The sequence below is a fragment of the Rhinopithecus roxellana genome, chromosome 12, assembly GCF_007565055.1.
Source record: "Rhinopithecus roxellana isolate Shanxi Qingling chromosome 12, ASM756505v1, whole genome shotgun sequence".
Taxonomy (NCBI): Eukaryota; Metazoa; Chordata; class Mammalia; order Primates; family Cercopithecidae; genus Rhinopithecus; species Rhinopithecus roxellana.
In genome coordinates, this window is record NC_044560.1 from 54,936,424 (window position 1) to 54,945,967 (window position 9,544).

The 9,544-nt window shown below is 43.4% G+C and overlaps 1 pseudogene; it reads left to right on the forward strand.

Moving 5' to 3' along the window:
• The first annotated feature begins 898 nt into the window (after positions 1–898).
• LOC104669431 lies at positions 899–2,318 on the forward strand (annotated as a pseudogene).
• Positions 2,319–9,544: the final 7,226 nt, after the last annotated feature.

The following is a 9,544-nucleotide window of genomic DNA, read 5'->3' on the forward strand; positions in this document are numbered from 1 at the left end:
GTGCTGGGATTATAGGTGTGAGCCACCATACCCGGACTTTTTTTTTTTGCGCTCCTCACTTCCCAGTCAGTTGGGTGGCCGGGGAGAGGCGCTGTCTTCTTTTTTATAGCTGAGGAAACCAAAGCCCAGAGAAGGGAAGAGATTTGTTGGCAAGTGGAAGAATCTGGACTAGAGCCTGGATTTTCCAATTCCAGTCTCAGGCTGATCCGTCTGGGCCTGAAGAACCATCTTTGAAAGCTGAGGTCAGGAGGGAGTTGCTGGGAGCAGGAAGCTGAAGCAGGGGCAGAGGAGACCTCTACTACAGAAACTCAAGAGGAAAACCACAACAGCAGGAAGCCCAAGTGGGCCTGGTCAGGCCAACCTAGGAATTCCACGATGTAATTTCTCTTCTCCAATTGAGAGAATACAAGTATGGCCAGGGCTCAGCACCCAGTGTATTAAGGACTCCTAACTTGGGGTTCATGATAACTCATAAAAAATACAGCAAAAGATACATTTTAAAGGGGGTCAGAAAAGCTGGGCCATTGATCTTTACTCACCAGGAGTCATGTAGCACTTACCATTGCCAGAATATTCTCTTACAAATCTATTCCAAAGCTACACCTTCATGGCTCTCCCAAAACAAAGCTGCAAAAAGACTTTCAGAGGAGAGATTAGAAACAGAGCAAGGCCTTCTAGTAAGATATTCTATTTATTTTGACTTGCTATTACCTCTGTCTATTTACAGGATTCCAGAGGAGCAAAGCTAAGTTTAACATTAAAACTCAGTGTTAATGGAGTAGGGAGTAGGGAGAATCTCAAACCAGAAAAAAATCTGCAAGTCAACTCTGCAAAACCTGTCAAGAAGCTCTCAGTCCCAGATTGAACTTGAGTTGGAAGAGGCAAGTCTGTTCTCAAAATGGAGGTAAAACCGCCACCTGTTGACCCCAGCCCGGCTCCAGCCGTCGTCGTCGCTGCCGGAGGGAGGAGGGCCATGATCCAAATGAACCAGAGCAGTTGAGAAAACTGTTTATTGGTGGTCTGAGCTTTGAAACTACAGATGATAGTTCAAGAGAACATTTTGAGATATGGGGCACACTCACGGACTGTGTGGTAATGAGAGACTCCCAAACAAAACGTTCCAGGCGCTTTGGTTTTGTGACTTGTTCTTGTGTTGAAGAGGTGGATGCAGCAATGTGTGCTTGACCACACAAGGTTGATGGGCGTGTAGTCAAACCAAAGAGAGCTGTTTCCAGAGAGGATTCTGTAAAGCCTGGTGCCCCTCTAACAGTGAAGCACATTTTTGTTGGTGGTATTAAAGAAGATACAGAAGAATATAATTTGAGAGAACTACTTTGAAAAGTACAGCAAGATTGAAACCACAGAAGTTATGGAAGACAGGCAGAGTGGAAAAAAGAGAGGATTTGCTTTTGCAACTTTTGATGATCATGATACAGTTGATAAAATTGTTGTTCAGAAATACCACATTATTAATGGGCATAATTGTGAAGTGCAAAAGGCCCTTTCTAAACAAGAGATGCAGTCTGCTGGATCACAGAGAGGTCGTGGAGGTGGATCTGGCAATTTTATTGTGGAGGAAACTTTAGAGGTGGTGGAGGTAATTTTGGCCGTGGTGGAAACTTTGGTGGAAGAGGAGGCTATGGTGGTGGAGGTGGTGGCAGCAGAGGTAGTTATGGAGGAGGTGATGGTAGATATAATGGATTTGGAGGTGATGGTGGCAGCTATGGCGGTGGTCCTGGTTATAGTAGTAGAGGGGGCTATGGTCATGATGGACTAGGATGTGGAAACCAAGGTGGTGGATATGGTGGCAGTGGTGGAGGATATGATGGGTACAATGAAGGAGGAAATTTTGGCGGTAGTAACTATGGTGGTGGTGGGAACTATAATGATTTTGGAAATTACAGTGGACAACAGCAATCAAATTATGGACCCATGAAAGGGGGCAGTTTTGGTGGAAGAAGCTTGGGCATTCCCTATGGTGGTGGTTATGGATCTGGTGGTGGAAGTGGTGGATACGGTAGCAGAAGGTTCTAAAAACAGCAGAAAAGGGCTACAGCTCTTAGCAGGAGAGAGAGCAAGGAGTTGTCAGGAAAGCTGCAGGTTACTTTGAGACAGTCACACCAAATGCATTAGAGGAACTGTAAAAATCTGCCACAGAAGGAACGATGATCCATAGTCAGAAAAGTTACTGCAGCTTAAACAGGAAACCCTTCTTGTTCAGGACTGTCATAGCCACAGTTTGCACAAAGTGCAGCTATTGATTAATGCAATGTAGTGTCAATTAGATGTACATTCCTGAGGTCTTTCATCTGTTGTAGCTTTGTCTTCTTCTTTTTATTACATCAGGTATATTGCCCTGTAAATTGTGGTAGTGGTACCAGGAATAAAAAATTAAGGAATTTTTGGCCGGGCGCGGTGGCTCAAGCCTGTAATCCCAGCACTTTGGGAGGCCGAGACGGGCGGATCACAAGGTCAGGAGATCGAGACCATCCTGGCTAACACGGTGAAACCCCGTCTCTACTAAAAAATACAAAAAACTAGCCGGGCGAGGTGGCGGGCGCCTGTAGTCCCAGCTACTCGGGAGGCTGAGGCAGGAGAATGGCGTGAACCCGGGAGGCGGAGCTTGCAGTGAGCTGAGATCCGGCCACTGCACTCCAGCCCCGGCGACAGAGTGAGACTCCGTCTCAAAAAAAAAAAAAAAAAAAAAAAAAAATTAAGGAATTTTTAACTTAAAAAAACAACCTGTCAAGAAGCCAAATGTCCCAAGCACTTCATGATTGGAAAAGCTAATGGCTGGCTCTTTAACACTCCGTGGGCTTTCCCATTCTCCTGCATTTTCCTTCTGCCTGGAGGCTTTGTCGGAGAATCCATTTCCTTGCCTTTTTTAGGATCTAGAGGCCACTGCATTTTCTGGCTTTTGGCTTCTTCAGTGTGTCACTCGAACCTCTTGCTTCCATCATCGTATCTCTTACTATTTTTTTTTTTTTCGGGGGGAGACAAGGTCTCACTCTGTCACCCAGGCTAGAGTGCTGTGGTGTGATCATTGTTCACTGCAGCCTTGAACTCCTGGGCTCAAGTGATCCTCCTGCCTCAGCCTCCTGAGTACCTAGCACTACAGGTGCACACCATCATGCTTGGTTAATTAAAAAATTTCTTTTTTGTAGAAACAGGGTCTTGCTATGTTGTTAAGGCTGGTCTCAAACTCCTAACCTTAAGCGATCCTCCCTACTTGGCCCCTCAAAGCATTGGGATTACAGATATGAGCAAATCTCCTACCTTTTTTTTTTTTTTTAAAGAGACGAGGTCTCTGTTGTCTAGGCTGGAGTGCAGTGGCACAATTATAGCTCACTGCAGCCTCCAACTGCTGGACTCAAGCAATCCTCCCTGCTTAGCCTCCAGAGTAGCTGGGACTACAGGTACATGCCTCCACACCTGGCTAAATTTTTTATTTTTATCTTTGTAGAGATGGGATCTCGCTATGTTGCCCAGGCTGGTCTCAAACTCCTGGCTTCAAGTGATCCTCCTGCCTCAACCTCCCAAAGTACTGGGGTTACAGGCATGAGCCACCACTCCCGGCCCATCTCCTGGCCCATTTACTATTGACTTTGATCCTCCTGCCTCCCTAAGGGTCTATGTGAATATACTGAACCCATCTAGATAACCCAGGATAATCTCTCTTCAGGATCCTTAATTTAATCACACACACAAAGTCCCTGTTGCTGTGTAACATATCCACAGGTTCTGTGGATTATGACGTGGACATTGGGGGCCATTATTCACCCAAACACAATGGGTAATGAGTACATGGGGGTTTGTTCTACTTTTGAATATGTCTGAATAAAACTTATGAAAGAAAACCTTTTGACCCCAAGACCTGTTATTACCAGAATTTTGAATTTTTACTCCCTTAACTAGTAAAACTTCCTGAACATTTTCTGCAGTTCTTGTCTCCACTTCCTTGTCTCCCATTCTCTTTAAGCTACATCCAGTCAGGCTTTTAACTTTCATCTCTCCACCCAACCCAATCAAGGCCACCAACTCCAACTCACCTCTTCTAATAGTCATTCACTACTCACTTCTTGTTGAAACATTTACATTTCTAAGTTTATATTAAATGCTCTCCTGGGTTTAATCTTCAACCTCAACATCTACTGCTCTCTGCCTGATCTTAAGTGTGGGAAGGATTGAGGCCCAGTCTCAGGCCCTCTACTTGTCTTTCTTTCTGTCTCTTGAATGTGCCAAACATTTCCCACCTTGACTTTTGCACTCTTCTTTCCTTCCCTGAGACCCTTCTCCTCTAGATGTGTGCATTATCAGCTCCTTCTTATACTTCTCAGCTCAAATGTCACTTCCCCTGAGAGGCCTTCTGTAACCCCCTAAGTTAATTAAAAATCTAAATTAACTTTCCATAACTCCCAATATCCCATTACCCTATTCCATTTTCTTTACTTATTGCTATGTGAACTTAGCTTCTTGATTGACTGTTCTGTTCACTTAACTTTGTGTCTGTCTCACCCTGTGCTCTTTAAAGGCAAATACTGTATTTTGTCTTGTTCATTGCTGAGTCCCTAGCACCTGGTACCTGTTAAGTGTTCAACAGACACATGTTCAAATAAACTGATGAATGGCTCAGTTTTTTTAAAATGAATAAATGGGGAAAAAAATGGCCTGATATCAGATTCTTAAGTATTAATTCTCATAAACTAAAAGATTCTGATTCAGGCCGGGCACGGTGGTTCATGCCTGTAATCCCAGCACTTTGGGAGGCTGAGGTGGAAGGATCACCTGAGGTCAGGAGTTCAAGACCAGCCTGCCCAACATGGTGAAACCCCGTATCTACTAAAAATACAAAAATTAGCCAGGTGTGGTGGTGGGCACCTGTAATCCCAGCTATTTAGGAGGCAGGGGCAGGAGAATCACTTGAACCCAGGAGGCGGGGGTTGTAGTGAGCTGAGATTGCATCACTGCACTCTAGCGTGGGCAACAGAGCAAGACTCCATATCAAATAAATAAATAATAAATATGAGATTCTGATTCAATAAACATGGATGGGGTCTAAGAATTTTCATTTTAACAAATACCACAGAAAACTCTGGGGCAGGGGTTCACAGAACATGTTTTTGAGAAACACTGATTTATTCCTTTTTGTAAGCATTATATAGGTAGGCAGCAGATTTATTCATTTTTGTAAGCATTATATAGGTAGGCAGCAGAGTTTTAAAGAGGTATGAGGATTTTCAGAATTGAGTCACTTTGCAAAGTTCATAACGATTCAGTAAGTAAATTCTAAGAAGGCAGAAACAAATTCTAATTTTAAAAAACAGCCTATCCTCACATGTAAGTTACACAAACACACAAATTACCCTATCTATTGTATGCTGGTCATAAATTCTTAGCCTTCATCTCAGTCATGAAAACAAAGCCTAGACTTCTATAACTCTGTTTCAAAAAATGAATTGCTCAGACCAAAACAAGAAATATTTGTTTAAAGGAATCACCAGCAGAGAAAAATGTGCTTCTTGAAAAAAAGGATTGAAGAAAATGAAATCTTAGCTTTAAAAGTATACTGTGTTGATAGAAGTGAGCACAAGTTGCTCTTTTTTTTTTTTTTTTTTTTTTGAGATGGAGTCTTGCTCATCACCCAGGCTGGAGTGCAGTGGCGCGATCTTGGCTCACTGCAAGCTCCGCCTCCCGGGTTCACGCCATTCTCCTGTCTCAGCCTCCCGAGTAGCGGGGACTACAGGCGCCTGCCAACGCGCCCGGCTAATTTTTTGTATTTTTAGCAGAGACGGGGGTTTCACCGTCTTAGCCAGGATGGTCTCGATCTCCTGACCTTGTGATCCGCCCGCCTCGGCCTCCCAAAGTGCTGGGATTACAGGCGTGAGCCACCGCGCCCGGCCCCACAAGTTGCTCTTAAGGGGTAAATGTGGAAGGAAGATTTGCCTTCCACAGTGATCAAAATGGGCGGATGTTTGAAGAGTAATTCCAGATGCTACTTGTTAACATGGCATTGTACCACAGGCAACAGTGGAGTCAGGTGGTGGTGGTATTGTGTGCATGAGGGGGTGATCAAATTAGACTCTGGTTTGATGAACAATACATGCCAACTTTGACAAGTAAAGCCAGCTGTTGATTGGCATTTGGAATTTGGCAAGGAGTGCTACTGTCCACTCAAATGATTTTTTTTTTTTTTTTTAAAGATGGAGTCTTGCTGTCTGTTGCCCAGGCTGGAATGCAATGGCGCGATCTTGGCTCACTGCAACTTCTGCCTACTAGGTTCAAGCAATTCTCCTGCCTCATCCTCCCGAGCATCTGGGATTACAGGCACCCACCGCCATGCCTGGCTAATTTTTGTATTTTTAGTAGAGACGGGGTTTCACCATGTTGGCCAGGTTGGTCTTGAACTCCTGACCTAAAGTGATCCGCCCACCTTCGCCTCCCAAAGTGCTGGGATTACAGGCGTGAGGCACTGTGCCCGGCCTCAAATGGTATTTTAAAACTCTACTTTGTTACAGAGAAAACCAATCTGCACTGTATTTACTTTTTCATTTTATAAATGTCAGAAATCAGAGCTTTTGATATGATCCTGGGTAATGGCCCACCTTTACAGAGGTAGTACCTTGCCTAGCTCAGAGTAGCAATTAATATATACTATATCTAAGATCTACCTTTATTAAAATCCTGGTTAAACAGAAAACCACAGACTGCATGTTCTCACTTACAAGTGGGAGCTAAACACTGAGTACACATGGACACGAAGAAGGGAACCACAGATACTGGGTGCCTGTTGACGGTGGAGGGAGAGGATTGAAAAACTACCTATTGGGTACTAACTATGCTTATTACCTGGGTGACGAAGTAATCTATACACCAATCCCCTATGAGACATAAGTTACCTATGTGACAAATCACCACAAGTACCCTTGAACCTAAAAGTTAAAAAACAATAAAAATAATAAATAAATAATAAATAAAATCCTGGTTAAACTCCAGAGTACTTACAAATGTCAAACTAACGTTGTCAATTTCTTGAGGTATTTTCTCCCTTCCTTTTACTTGCCAGTAACTCTAGCTTTTAGCTCACGTTTTAAAGATGAATATGGTCTAGAGCGGTCCTGTCCAGTAAAAATATAATGCAATCACAAATGCAAGCCATGAATGTGATTTTAAACTTTCTAGTAGCCATATGAGAAAAACAGAAACAGGTGAAATTATTTTAAGTTACCATTTTAACATGTAACCAGTATTTCAAAATGGAGACATTTTTCTTTTCTTTTTTTTTTGAGACGGAGTCTTGCTCTGTCACCAGGCTGGAGTGCAGTGGCACAATCTCGGCTCACTGCAACCTCCACCTCCCAGGTTCAAGCGATTCTTCTGCCTCAGCCTCCCAAGTAGCTGGAATTACAGGCACATGCCACCAAACCTGGCTAATTTTTTGTATTTTTAGTAGAGATGGGGTTTTACCATATTAGCCAGGATGGTCTCGATCTCCTGACCTCGTGATCCGCCCGCCTCGGCCTCCCAAAGTGCTGGGATTACAGGCGTGAAACACCATGTCCCTGACCGAAACATTTTTCATTCAAACTTTTGGATACTAAGTCTTTGATATCCGATATCCAGTGTGTATTTTATAGCACATCTCAATTTGGACTAGCCACATTTCGAGTATTTAATAGCTACATGTAGCTAGGAGCTACATATTAGACAGTCAAGGTCTAGAGTGTGTAGTCCACAAATGAGAGGCACTTTCAAAATATTTTTGCTCATAGATACCTGATCACCCAAAAACTTACAAGATGAATGTTGTTTTCACGCCTGCTACCACAACACCTATTCTGCAGCGTATGGATCAAGGAGTAATTTCAACTTTCAGGTCTTATTATTAAATACGTTTCATAAAGCAATAGCTGCCATAGATAGTGACTCCTCCAATGGATCTGGACAACGTAAATAAGTAAATTAAAAACCTCTTGGAGGCCAGGTGAGTGGCTCACACGTATAATCCTAGGACTTTGGGAGCTGAGGTGGGCAGACCTCTTGAACCCAGGAAACCAGCCTGGGCAACATGGTGAGACCTCATCCCTACAAAAAACACAAAAATCAGCCAGGTGTGACAGCATGCGCCTGTAGTCCCAGCTACTTGGGAGGCTGAGGTGGGAGGACCACCTGAGCCCAGGAGGTAGAGGCTGCAGTGAGCTGTGATCACACCACTGCACTCCAGCCTGGGCAACAGAACAAGACCCTGTCTCAAAAAACAGAACTAAACTAAACTTTCCCTCCTGGAAAAGACTCACCATTCTAGATGCCATTAAGAACATTTGTGATTCATAGGAAGAGGTCAAAATATCAACATTAGTCCGAGTGCGGTGGCTCACTCCTATAATCCTAGCACTTTCGGAGGCTGAGGCGTGGATCACTTGAGATCAGGAGTTCAACACCAGCCTGGTCAATATGGTGAAACCCCATCTCTCCTAAAAATATAAAAATTAGCCAGGCATGGTGGCATGTACCTGTAATCCCAGCTACTTGGGAGGTTGAGGCAGGAGAATCACTTGAACCCAGGAGACAGAGGTTGCAGTGAGCCGAGATCATGCCACTGCACTCCAGCCAGGCCCACAGAGTAAGACTCTGTCTCAAAAAAAAAAAAAAAAAAGTCAACATTAACAAAGGTTTGGAAGAAGTTGAATCCAACCCTCATGGATGACTTTGAGGGGTTCAAAACTTCAGTGGAGGAAGAAACTGCAGATGTGGTAGAAATAGCAAGAAAGCTAGAAGTGGAGCCTGAAGACAGGACTGAAATGCTGCAATCTCATGATGAAACTTGAAAGGATAAGGACTTACTTCTTATGGATGAGCAAAGAAAGTGGTTTCTTGACATGGAATCTACTCCTGGTAAAGATGTGACCATTACTGAAATAACAAAGGATGGAGAATATTACATAGACTTAGTTGATAAAGCAGCAGCAGGGTTTGAGGGGACTGACTCCAATTTTGAAAGAAGTTCCATTGCAGGTAAAATGCTATCAAACAACATCGTGTGCTCTAGCAAAATCTTTTATGAAAGAACAGTCAATCCATGTGGCAAACTTCATTGTCTTATTTTAAGAAATTTCCACAGCCATTCCAACCTTCAGCAACCACCACCCTGATTAGTTAGCATCCATTCACCAACAAAGGAAAGACCCCCCCAGCCACCAACGAAACGACTGGAACTTGCTAAAGGCTCAGATAATTGTTAGCATTTTCTTTTTTTTTTCAGCAATAAAATATTTTAAAATTAGGGTATGTACTTTTTTTTTGTTTTTTGGAGGCAATGCTATCGCATATCTAATAGACTGTTATGTAGTGTAAACATAACTTTTATATGCACTAGGAGATGAAAAAGTCTGGTGGCTCACTTTAGTGCTTGCTTTACTGCGGGGGTCTGGAACGAAATCTGCACTGTCCCTGAGGTATGCTAAGCTGCTTTGCTAGTTCACTGGCCTTCCATCCCAGACCAACATGTTATTTCCTGCAGCTCCAATCTATAATCCACAAGCAGAAC